The sequence below is a fragment of the Lutra lutra genome, chromosome 4 (assembly GCF_902655055.1).
Source record: "Lutra lutra chromosome 4, mLutLut1.2, whole genome shotgun sequence".
Lineage (NCBI taxonomy): Eukaryota > Metazoa > Chordata > Mammalia > Carnivora > Mustelidae > Lutra > Lutra lutra.
In genome coordinates this window covers 144,632,349-144,644,392 of record NC_062281.1, presented here as the reverse complement: position 1 = coordinate 144,644,392, position 12,044 = coordinate 144,632,349, and the positions used below count along the sequence as shown (strand labels likewise).

Genomic DNA, 12,044 nt, shown 5'->3' with positions numbered 1-12,044 from the left:
GGGGTCTTTTCCTCATCATCAGTGGTCTGGAATTAATTTTGTTACCCTAAGCCTGAGTCCAGTGTTTGGTATGCAGACATGCAAATGCCTCTCATCCTCAAACATTCCATAAGGTGTTGTTTGCCTATCTTGAGCAGCTAGGTCTTCTAGACATTGGTGTTTTGACAAGAACACGCCAAGCTCTGAGCTCAACCCAGCTGGTGGAGGTCCCGATGACCTTCCCAAATCCTGTCATCTTCTTTTGGACCTGGACCCCTCTCCCTTACTGATAGTGAGGGTGCTCACATATACCAGACTGCCTGGGACAGCCCCGAGATAATTATTTCTAGCACACCCTTTGACGCTGTGCTCCAGTTTGCACAACAAATCACAAAATCTGTTGGGTGCCTGATTGATCTGTCCTATAAGCAAACACTATAGTAGTTACAACATCCCTGGTGGTAATGCCCATCCAAGTCCCAGCTGGCCAAACAGGAAGAAGAATTTTCTAAAAATTCAAGTTGCTTAAGAATTGAGGTCGGGGGGTGCCTGGGTGGCTCAGTGGGTTAAGCCGCTGCCTTCGGCTCAGGTCATGATCTCAGGGTCCTGGGATCAAGTCCCGCATCAGGCTCTCTGCTCAGCAGGGAGCCTGCTTCCCTCTCTCTCTCTGCCTGCCTCTCTGTCTACTCGTGATCTCTCTCTGTCAAATAAATAAATAAAATCTTTAAAAAAAAAAAAAAGCATTGAGGTCGGGGCAACTGGGTGGCTCAGTCATTATATGTCTGCCTTCGGCTTGGGTCCTGATCCCAGGGTCCTGGGATCGAGCCCTGAGTCACATGCTCCCTGCTGGGCCAGAAGCCTGTTTCTCCCTCTCCCACTACCCCTGCTTGTGTTCCCTCTCTCGCTGTGTCTCCGTCTGTCAAATAAATAAATAAAATCTTTTAATTAAAAGAAAAGGCATTGAGAAGGCTTGGGGCACCTGGGTGGCTCAGTGGATTAAGCCTCCGCCATTGGCTCAGATCATGTTCTCGGGGTCCTGGAATGGAGCCCTGGGTCATTCTCCCTGCTACTCAGGGAAACTGCTTCTCCCTTTCCCTCTGCCTGCTGTTCCCCGGGCTTGTGCTCTCTCTCTCTTTCTCTCACTCTCTCTCTCTGTCAAATAAATGACTAATCTAAAATTTAAAAAATAAAGAGATGAGAAGGCTACCTTGGAAGGTAGTATCACTAACAGCCTGATTTGAGAACTGGTGTTCAGTTAGTCAAGTGTAAGAGCTCTTTTTCACAGATGTTATAAGAGAGCTTCTTGATCAGTGTCAGGAGCTGGGCTAGGGAATTTTTCAAATACTTTCCAATGTAGGCTTCAGCTTGTTTATAAAACTTGGAAGAAGGAGGCGAAAAGATCTGGAAGGAGATAACGCATAACTACTGTCTTGCATCTCAGCTTCTGAGTATTGGTACTTATTTTCTAATGTGTCACAAGGGATTTTATATAAGCCTATATGTCCTTTTTTACCCCAATCTGAGTGAATTTTTGTTTCCATGTGGTTATATAGTCAAATAAAATTCATTTTGTTTATCATTTTTTTAAGGCATAAGGTTTATATAATCTTAAAAAAAATCTTTGGTTGAAAGAAAATAAGAGTGTAAAAATGGTAAAACTCAGTAATAGTGGCCACACCTAACATAATATTTTTTCTTTTAGCTAGGCATATTCCTGTAGCTTTTGTTAAATAAAAGAGTCATTAATGAGTTTCAGATACTTAACTGAATAAACTGTAATATAATAACTGACAGATATTATGACAGAATGATAATAATAATAGAGAGGAATTATAGAAATATCAGGGAGATTATAATACTAATTTACATTATATAGCTTTTAAACCTGGTCATTGTGCAAATAAATCCCATTCTTCTTGTGGTTAGGAAGATGTTGTGATAGGCATTTTGTTCCTTCTTCAGTCCAAGCTTCCAATTAGTTCATTGGGTTTTTTGTTTGTTTCCTCCTCCTAACAGTAGAACAATTTTAAAGAAATTTTTTTCTATGCTTAAAGTAGGTGATGACTCAGAGGATTTCTGGTTTTGTTTTGTTTTTCTCTTTAGAGAGATTGCTTTTTATTGTTAGGTACAGGAATACCCCTTCCCCTGGAAAATATACTTTCTGGATGTCCAAGGAAAACAAATTTAGTCCAATAGCACAGCCTGTGAAAGAACATGTGCTTTAGCGCCATCATTCAGACCCAGTTTGGTTGTTGATGACTGCAGTGTTGTTTGTAGACAGCCTATTACGCACCGATGTGAGGAGATGTGGAGACCAAGTTTAACCGGATGGTGCATGTGGATCTACTTGGTGGAGTTACCTCTTTTTTTCCTGTTTGTATTTTGTTGTACCAGACAGTCCAGTAACTTTCAGCAAAGTATCTAGTTGGTAGTTTTAACTAAAAATATTGTATATTTTCTGTCAAAGAAATATATGTTCATAGCTTCAAAGAACAAAAGATATGAATTATTTCTTTAAATTCATATATATTTTTTAATCCAGGATAGTTAAAATACAGTGTTATATTCATTTTGGGCATACAGCTTAGTGATTCAATAATTCTGTACATTATTCAGTGCTCATGATGATAAGTATACTCTAATCCCCTTCACCTATTTCACTTATCCCCCACCGACCTCCCCACTGGTGTGAACCAATTTGTTCTCTGTAGTTAGGAGTCTGTTTTCAGGTTTGTCCATTTTTTATTTTGTTTGTTTCTTGAATTCCACATATGAGTGAAATCATGTTGTATTTGCCTTTCTCTGACTAACATTTCATTTAGCCTAATACCTTCTAGATCCACCCATATTGTTATAAATGGCAAGATTTCACTTTTTTATGGCTAAGTAATATTCATGTGTGTGTGTGTGTATTTCACCTCTTCTTTATTCATCTATCAGTGGACACTTAGGTTGCTTCCATATTTTGGCTTTTGTAGATAATGCTGCAATAAACAGAGGTGTGCATGTATCTTTTTGAATTACTGTTTTCCTATTCTTTGGGTAAACACCCAGTAATGGGATTACTGGATCTTACGGTGATTCTAGTTTTTAATTTTTTGAGGAATCTGCATACTGTTTTCCACAGAGGTTGTGCCACTTTGCATTCCCACTAATAGTCAAGTGAAGATTGATTTTTCTTCATATCCTTGCCAGCACTTGTTGTTTCTTGTGTTTTTTTATTTTAGCCATTCTGATAGGCATAAGGTGATACCGCATTGTGAATTTGATTTGCATTTCCCTGATGATGAGTCATGTTAAGTATCTTTTCATATGTCTGTTGGCCATCTGGATATCTTCTTTGGAGAAATATCTGTTCATGTTTTCAGCCCATTTTTAATTGGATTATTTGAGCTTTTTTTTATGTTGAATTGTTTAAGTTTTTTTTTAATATATTTTGGATGTTAACCCTTTATCAGATAAGTCATTTGCAAGTATCTTTACCTATTCAGTAGGTTGCCTTTTAGTTTTGTTGATTATTTCCTTTGTTATGCAGAAGCTTTTTATTTAGATATAGTCCTAATAGTTTATTCTTGCTTTTGTTTCCCTTGTCGTAGAAGACATATCTATTAAAGTGTTGCTATGGCCTATGTCAGAGAAATTATTGTCTGTGCTCTCTTCTATTTATTATGGTTTCAGGTCTCACATTTAGGTTCTTCATCCATTTTGAGTATATTTTTGTATATGGTGCAAGAAAGTGGTCCAGTTTCATTCTTTTACATGTACCTGTCCAGTTTTCCCAGCACCATTTGTCAAAGAGACTTCCTATTACATATTCTTGCCTCCTTTGTCATAGAATAATTGACCGTGTATTCATGGGTTTATTTCTGGGCTCTCTATTCTGTTCTATTGATCTATGTGTCTGTTTTTATGCTAACACCACACTGTTTTGATTACTGTGGCTCTGTAGTATATCCTGAAATCTGGTATTGTGCCACCTCCACTTTTGTTCTTCTTTTTCAAGATTGCTTTGGCTATTTGGGGTCATTTGTGGTTCCATACATATTTTAGGATTATTTGTTCTAGTTCTCTGAAAAATGCTCCTGGTATTTGGATAGGGATTGTATTAAATCTGTAGATTGGTTTGGGTAGGACAGACACTTTTACAATATTTGTTCTTCCAATCCATGAGCATGGAATATTGTTCTATTTTTTGTGTGGTCTTCAATTTCTTTCATCAGTGTTTTATAGTTTCCAGAATATAGGTCTCTTACCTCCTTGGTTAGATTTATTCCTAGGTATTTTATAATTTTTGGTGCATTTGCAGATGGGATTGTTTTCTTAATTTCTCTTTCTGCTACTTCATTACTAACGTATAGAAATTCAGTGGATTTCTGTGTATTGATTTTTGTATCCTGCGACTTGACTGAATTTATCAGTTCTAATAGTTTTTTGGTAGAGTCTTTAGGGTTTTCTATATATAGCATCATGTCATCTGCAAATAGTAGAAGTGTTACTGGCTCCTTATCAGTTCGGATGCCTTTTATTTCTTTGTCTTGTCAGATTGCTGTGACTAGGACTTCCAACACTATGTTGAATAAAAGTGAGAACAGACATTCATGTCTTTGTTCCCATCTTAGAGGAAAAGTTCTCAATTTTTCACCATTGACTATAATGTTAGTTTTGGGTTTTCATATATGGCCTATATTCTGTTTAGGCTTATTCCCTCTAAACCTACTTTGTTGAAAGCTTTGATCATGAACAGATCTTATACTTTATCAAATGCTTTTCCTGAATGTATCCTTTCTCTTGTTAATGTGATGTGTCATGTTGATTGATTTTCAAATTTTGAACCACTCATGCATCCCAGGAACAAATCTCCCTTGATTGAATGGTGAATGATTTTTTTAATATATTGTTAGATTCAGTTTGCTAATGTTTTGTTGAGGATTTTTGCTTGTATGTTTATCAGAGATATTGGCTTCTAATTCCCTCTTTCTCTCTCTCTCTCTTTTTTTTTTTTTTTTTTTTTTTTTGGCAGTGGCTTTCTCTGCTTTTAGTATCAGGGTAACAGTAGCCTAATAGAATGAATTTGAAAGCTTTCCTTCCTCTTCTATTTTTTGTAATAGTTTGAGAATAGGTGTTAACTCTTCTTTAAATATTTGGTAGAATTCACCTGTATACCATCTGGTCCTGGACTTTTGTTTGTTGGGAGTTTTTTAGTTATTGATTCAGTTTCATTGCTGGTAATCAGTCAGTCTTCTCAAATTTTCCATTTTATCCTGCTTCAGTTTTGGGAGGTTGTATGTTTCAAGGAGCTTATCCATTTCTTCTAGGTTGTCCAATTTGTTGGCATGCAATTTTTCATAATATTCTCTTATAATCCTCTGTATTTCTGTGGTATCAGTTGTTATTCTCCTCTTTCATTTTTTTTTTTTTAAAGATTTTATTTATTTATTTGACAGAGAGATCACAAGCAGGCAGAGAGGCAGGCAGAGAGAGAGGAGGAAGCAGGCTCCCTGATGAGCAGAGAGCCCGACGCGGGGCTCGATCCCAGGACTCCGAGATCATGACCTGAGCTGAAGGCAGCGGCTTAACCCACTGAGCCACCCAGGCGCCCCCCTCCTCTTTCATTTTTGATTTTGAAATTCCTCCTTCCTACCTTCCTTCTTTCCTTCCTTTCCATTCCTATCCTATCCTATTGAATCCTTTCCTTTCCTTCCTTTCTTTCTTTTCTTTCCTTTCTTTTCTTCCTTTCTTCCTTCTTTCTTTCTTTCTCTGGCTAAAGTTTTATTGATTTTGTTGATATTTTTAAAGAAACAGCTCCTGATTTCATTGAGCTGTTCTATTTTTAAAAGTTTTCTATTTTGTTTATTTCTGTTCTAATCTTTATTATTTCCTTCCTTCAACTGGTTTTACATTTTGTGGTTCTTCTTTTTTCTAGCTCCTTTAGGTGTAAGGTTAGGTTGTTTGAGATTCTTTTCGCTTCAGGTAGGCCTGTATTGCTACAAACTTCCTTCATAGTACAGGTTTTGCTGCACCCCCCAAATTTTGGACCATTGTGTTTTCACTTTCATTTATCTCCATATATTTTTTGATAACCTCTTTGATTTCCTGGTTGACCCATTCATTGTTTAGTAACATATTACTTAACCTCCATGTATTTGTGTTCTTTCCAGAGTTTTTCTTGTAGTTGATTTGTAGATTCATAGTGTTGTGGTTAGAAAAGATGTGTAGTGTGAATTTAGTCTTTCTGAATTGGTTGAATTGTTTTGTGGCTGAACATATGATCTGTTCTGAAGAATGGTCCATGTGCACCTGAAAAAAATGTATATTCTGCTGTTTTAGAAAGGAATGTTGTAAATATATCTGTTCAATCCATCTGATCCAATGTGTGCTTGAAAGCCACTGTTTCCTTATTGAATTTCTGTTTGGATGATCTATCCATCGATGTGAGCGGGGTGTTAAAGTTCCCGGCTATTATTGTATTTCTATCAATTTCTTCCTTTATGCTTGTTATTAGCTGCTTTATATATTTGGGTTCTCCTATGTTGGGTGCATAAATATATACAATTGTTATATCTTCTTGTTAGATTATTCCCTTTATGATTACATAGTGTCCTTCTTTGTCTCTTATTACCATCTTTGTTTAAAATCTATTTTGTCCAATATCAGTATTGCTACTCCAACTTTCTTTTTACTTCCATTTGCATGATAAATGCTTTCCTATTCCTTTACTTTCAATATGCATGTGTCTTTAGATCTGAAATGAGTCTCTTTTAGGCAGCATATAGGTGGGTCTTGCTCTTTTATCCATTCCATCATCCTATGTCCTTTGATTGGAATGTTTAGTCCATTTACATTCAAATTAATTATTGATAGGTATGTACTTATTGCCATTTTGTTATTTTGTGATTGTTTTTGTAGTTCTCTGTTGCATTCTTCTCGTGGCTGTCCTCTCTTATGATTTGCTGGTTTTCTTTAGTAATATACTTGGATTCCTTTCTCTCTGTTTTATTTGCATATCTATGACCAGTTTTTGATTTGTAGTTACCATTAACTTTATATATAACATCTTATGCATATAGCAGTTTATATTAAGTTGATGGTCATTTAGGCTTGAACCCATTCTTTCCCCTTTCTCATCTGTTATGGTGTCATACTTTACATTCTTTTAATTTGTGAATCCCATGTCTGGTTTCTATAGATATACTTAATTGTACTGCTCTTGTGCTTCCTACTTTTCTTACTCCCACTTAGGGTCTTTCCATTCCACTCAAAGATACATCTTTAACACTTCTTGTTGGGCTAATTTAGTGGTGATGAATTCCTTTAACTTTTGTATGTCTGGGAAATTCTTTATCTCTTCTTCTTTTCTGAATGACAGCCTTGCTGGATAGAGTTATTCTTGGGTGCAGCTTTTTTTCCTTCAGCATTTTGAATGTATCATGCTACTCCCTCTGGCCTGCAAAGTTTCTGCTGAAAAATCAGCTGATAGCCTTATGAGGTTTCCCTTGTATATAACTGTTTTCTTTCTCTTGTTGGTTTAAAAATTCTTTTTCACTATTTTTTGCCATTTTAGTTACTGCATATCCTTGTGTGGGACTCCTGGGGTTGATTTTCTTGGGGGCTCTCTGTGCCTCTTGGATCTGGATTTCAGCTTCCTTCCCCATAATCAGGAAGTTTTCAGTTATTATTTCTTCAAATAAATGTTCTCTTCCCTCCTCTCTCTCTTCTTCTGGGATCCCTATGATGCAAATGTTGTTATGCTTGGTGGTGTCACTGATTTCCCTTAGTCTATTTTCATTGTTTATTATTTTTTCTCTCTCTTATTCAGCTTGATTTCTTTCTATTACTCTGTCCTCCAGGGCACTGATCCATTTTTCTGCTTCCTCTAGTCTGCTATTTATTCCATTTAGTATATTTCGAATTTTAGTTAATTTTAGTTTTTGAGGTCTTCATTTCTGATTGGTTCTTTTTGTTTTCCATCTTTTTGTTGAGGGTTTCCTTGAGGTCCTTCAGTCTTTTCTGAGGTCCAGTGAATATCTTTTTGACCATTACTTTAAATTATCTATCAAGCATATTACCTAATCTCCATTTTGTTTAGCTCTCTTGCTGTGATTTTGTCCTGTTCTTTTATTTGAGACCTATTCTTCTGTCTCCTCATTTTGTCTAACTCTCTGTGTCTGTGTCTTTGTGTTAGGAAGGCAAAGTAGTGACCTCATGAAGAGGTCCTGTAGTGCCCTGCAGTCCAATATCCTCTGTTCACCAGAACTTGATGATTCAGGGGTATCTCCTATGTGTTTTGCATGTGCCCTGCTGTTGTGGATGAGCCACTTTTTTCTTCTATCCAGTCATTTGCAGTGGCTCTCTTTTCCTGTTGTGAGCAGGCTTTTGTCCTTATGATATTAGTGAGTCAGTCTGGGGCCACTTTGGACTTGAGTTGAGTCAGACCTGGTATTTACCAGAGATGCAGTAGAATCAAATTGCTGGGCACATTCCATGTGTTGTTTCCTGAGAAGCTTTTGTGACCCACTGCTGGGGCCACAGTTGGACTGGTGTGTGTGGTTCTCTTCCCCTCTCCCCAGTTCAGGAGTCACTTTGGGGTGGTGCTGGCCCCTGTTGGGGCTGCTTGCACGCTGCCAGGCTTGTAGTACCGCTTTGGATGGGCTCCCACCGAGGGTGTATTTGAGATGGCAGGTCAGCAGGAGAAAGCAAGGTCAGGGATTGTGGTTTTAGCACGTTTGTGTGGGTCTGTTGTAGGAGGGAATCTGCAACTGCCTAGGAAAACTATCCAGGCTTGGATGGCATTTCCACAGCAGGGAGACAGGGAAAGCTGTTAGCCAGCTAGGTGGACTGTTGGTGCTGTACTGGTTCCTGCAGATGTCCATGTGTTTAGGTTTGGTGGCAGAGGAGGCAAATGGCATGCAATAGCTCTTTTGTTCTTGGAGAAGCCTCTCAAAGTTCCTTGCCCATCCAGCACATGCTCTGAGATTGGTCAATAAATTTTCTTCCCATATATTCCAGGTATTTTTCAAACTGCTGCTTCTGTGCAGTATCTCAGCAGGGCTGTTTGTTGTGTTGTCTCTTTAAGGGCAGGGACTCCGTTTCCTGTCACCCTCCTGGCTCTCCTAAAGCAGAGCTTACTGATTTTTAAAGTGTTAAGCCCCACTGAGTGTTAGGCCTCTCTGGTTTTCAAAGCCAAATGTCATGGGGATTCATCTTCCTCATCCAGGTTCCTTGTCCCTGCAGTGCCTGGTGTGAGGGTCTGTTTCCTTCCTATCTCTGCAACCGTGGTTTCCCTCCCTCCTGTAGACAGTCTGCAGGTCTGTTTGGCTCCTGACCAAGTCTCTGCCCCTCCTACCATCTTTGATATGGCCCCTTCACTGCCTTTATCTGTGAAGAATCTGTTCTGCCAATCTCTGGGTTGTTTTCTATGTTATTTACACGGATGTGGGTATTATCTAGTTGTATCCATGGGATAAGGTGAGCTTAGGATCCTACTCTACCATCTTCTCTGGAAGCATACAAATTGGTTTTTAATGAAACATAGCAGACCTTGGTACCCCACGCCTTCCATTGTTGAGTGCTGCCCCACCTCCACAACCTACCAACAGCTTTCAACACATATTTCTCCTGGAACTTATGACTATATTTCCAAGGTTTTTTTAATACTAATATTTCTGGGGTGTTCAGTTTTAGATATTATTTATAGGCTTCATCTGAAATATAGAGATTTAGATTTATACTCCTTCCATCCATATTTCTCTCCCTGTCTTCCTAATATAGTTTGGTTACATTAATACTTACTATGGCTTAATCATTATTTGTCACAAAAGAACCATGAATGATTCTTTTTCTTCCTTTGTACAAATGGCCCAATTTTTCATTCCCTTGCTTTTTGTTTTTTAATATATCTACTATCTATTCTTCCCCTAAAATTTGTGGCATATCTGTAAAACAACTCCCAGGTAGTCCATCAGTTGCATTTCACTCCCTTGGAGACCTCTTTTCTCTGGCACTGCGTCCTCCTCCAGTTCTAAGTTGACAGTTCTCCAGTAGGTATCCTGGGATGAAGCTTTGCCTGTTTCTTAAATTGGAGCTCCTGCTTGATCCCCTGCTTTTGTCTTGCTTGGTTTACTCCCTCATTTTATTGGAGCATTTCTTCTAGGAGCTTACTAGTACATGAGAGCTAAATCTTTTATTACTTTATATGTCTACTGGTGTATTTATTCGACTGTCTTATGTTCACAATTTAAATTTTAGTTTGGAAATTTATTTCAGAATTGTAAAGATCCTATTACCTGTAGTTTCTAGTATTGCTCTTGAGAAGTTTGATTTCACTCATATGTCCAATTCTTTACATGTGATTTTTTTTCTTCTAAAACTTTTAAAATTTCCTCTTTATCCCTACGGATCTGAAATTTTTTTAAGATTTTATTTGAGGTACCTGGGTGACTCAGTGGGTTGAGTGTTTGCCTTCATCTTAGGTCATGATCCTGGGGTCCTGGGGTTGAGCCCCACAACAGGCTCCCTGCTCAGCAGGGAGTCTGCTTCTCCCTTTCACTCTGCTATTCTCTGTTTCTCTGTGTGTGTGTGTGTGTGTGTGTGTGTGTATGTGTCAAATAAATAAAATCTTTAAAAAAATAAAAAATCTTTTAAAAAATAAATACATAATTTTTTTTTTTTTTTTTTTTTTTTTTTTTTTTTATGACGAGAAAGCAAGCAGGGGGAGCAGCAGGCAGAGGGAGAAGAAGAAGCAGGCTCCTTGCTGAGCAGGGAGCCTGAGGCAGGAGCTTGATCCCAGGACCCTGGGATTATGACCTGAGCTGACACTTAAGCGACTGAGCCACCTAGGTGCCCCTGAAATTTTTGGACGTTTTTTTGATGTAGTTTTGCGTGTGTCTGTTTTTTTCTTTCCTTGCTCATCATATAGAGCATTTGCTAGGATGATTAAATCTCAAATTTGAATCCTTTAGTTCTGAAATTTTTTCTTATGTGATTTCTTTTATCATTTCCCTCCTCCGTCTTCACTATTGTGTTTTAAATATCCACATATTTGGATGTAGGATCTACTGATCCAATCCTCTAATTTTGAAACTTGTATTTTTCCCTACTGTCCATATCTTTGTTTTTTGTTCTATACTCTGGAAAATTTCCAGCAAAATATGTTTCTATTTCCTGCTTTCCTCCCTGCTTATTTGTTTTGGTTGTTATCTTTCAGGATAATGACTTTACACAAATTTATAGTGATCCTTGTCCATTGATGGACATATGAAGAATGGAAATCAATCATTAAAAATATTAGAAATATTTGAATACAGACTAGACTTGTTGATGGCTTTATATCTTTCTTTATTAGTTTATTTAGTGAAGACCTATCCATGCCAATAGTCAGGCCTGACTATTTCTCCTAAAAACAATCCTCCAGTCTTGTGCCTGGAGAGAGAGACACTAATTGCTTAAACTCTGAGAATTGGATAGTGGGAAAGAATAAGGAGTCTTTTCTATCCAATAAGATTTATGTGATTTAGTATATGTGCTGCCGAAGCGAGCACAAGATTTATGTGATTTAATCGCTGCTTCCAGTCCCTCACCATACTCTTATCCTGCTTTGTACCTAATAACCTTCAGTTCTGAGTCTCTCTGATTCAGTTTCTCCAGGAAGTATCTTTCCTCCTGCCTCAGTAGTGGTGATCATCTGCTTGACAGGGTGAGGATATAAGTATTTGATATCTGTGCTATACCTCCTACCTTTCAAAGGCATCTAACATCTCCAATTCCTGAATTGTTTCTCAAGTTCTGAAGTGTAAATACACATGCTTTTGATTAGTGTCCCCGCCTCATGTCATTAGGTTTCAAATTCCTGGCTAAGACAGTTACCACTTAACATCTTTCCTCTTGGAAAAAAAAAAATTAAAGATTTATTTATTTATTTGAGAGAGAGAGAGAGAGGATGCAAGTAGAGGGAGGGGCAGAAGGGGAGAGAGAAAAGCAGACTTCCTGCTGAGCATGGAGCCCAGTGCAGGATTCCACATAGGGCTAGATGCAGGGCTCATCACTGGGCTCAATCTCACGACCTGAGA

General features: G+C 38.0%; 1 protein-coding gene across 6 annotated transcripts in view; it reads left to right on the top strand.

Annotated features, from left to right (window-relative positions):
* Positions 1-12,044, top strand: part of UBE2U (ubiquitin conjugating enzyme E2 U) — a 58,990-nt gene that overhangs the window by 17,283 nt on the left and 29,663 nt on the right. The gene's annotated exons all lie outside the window — the stretch shown is intronic.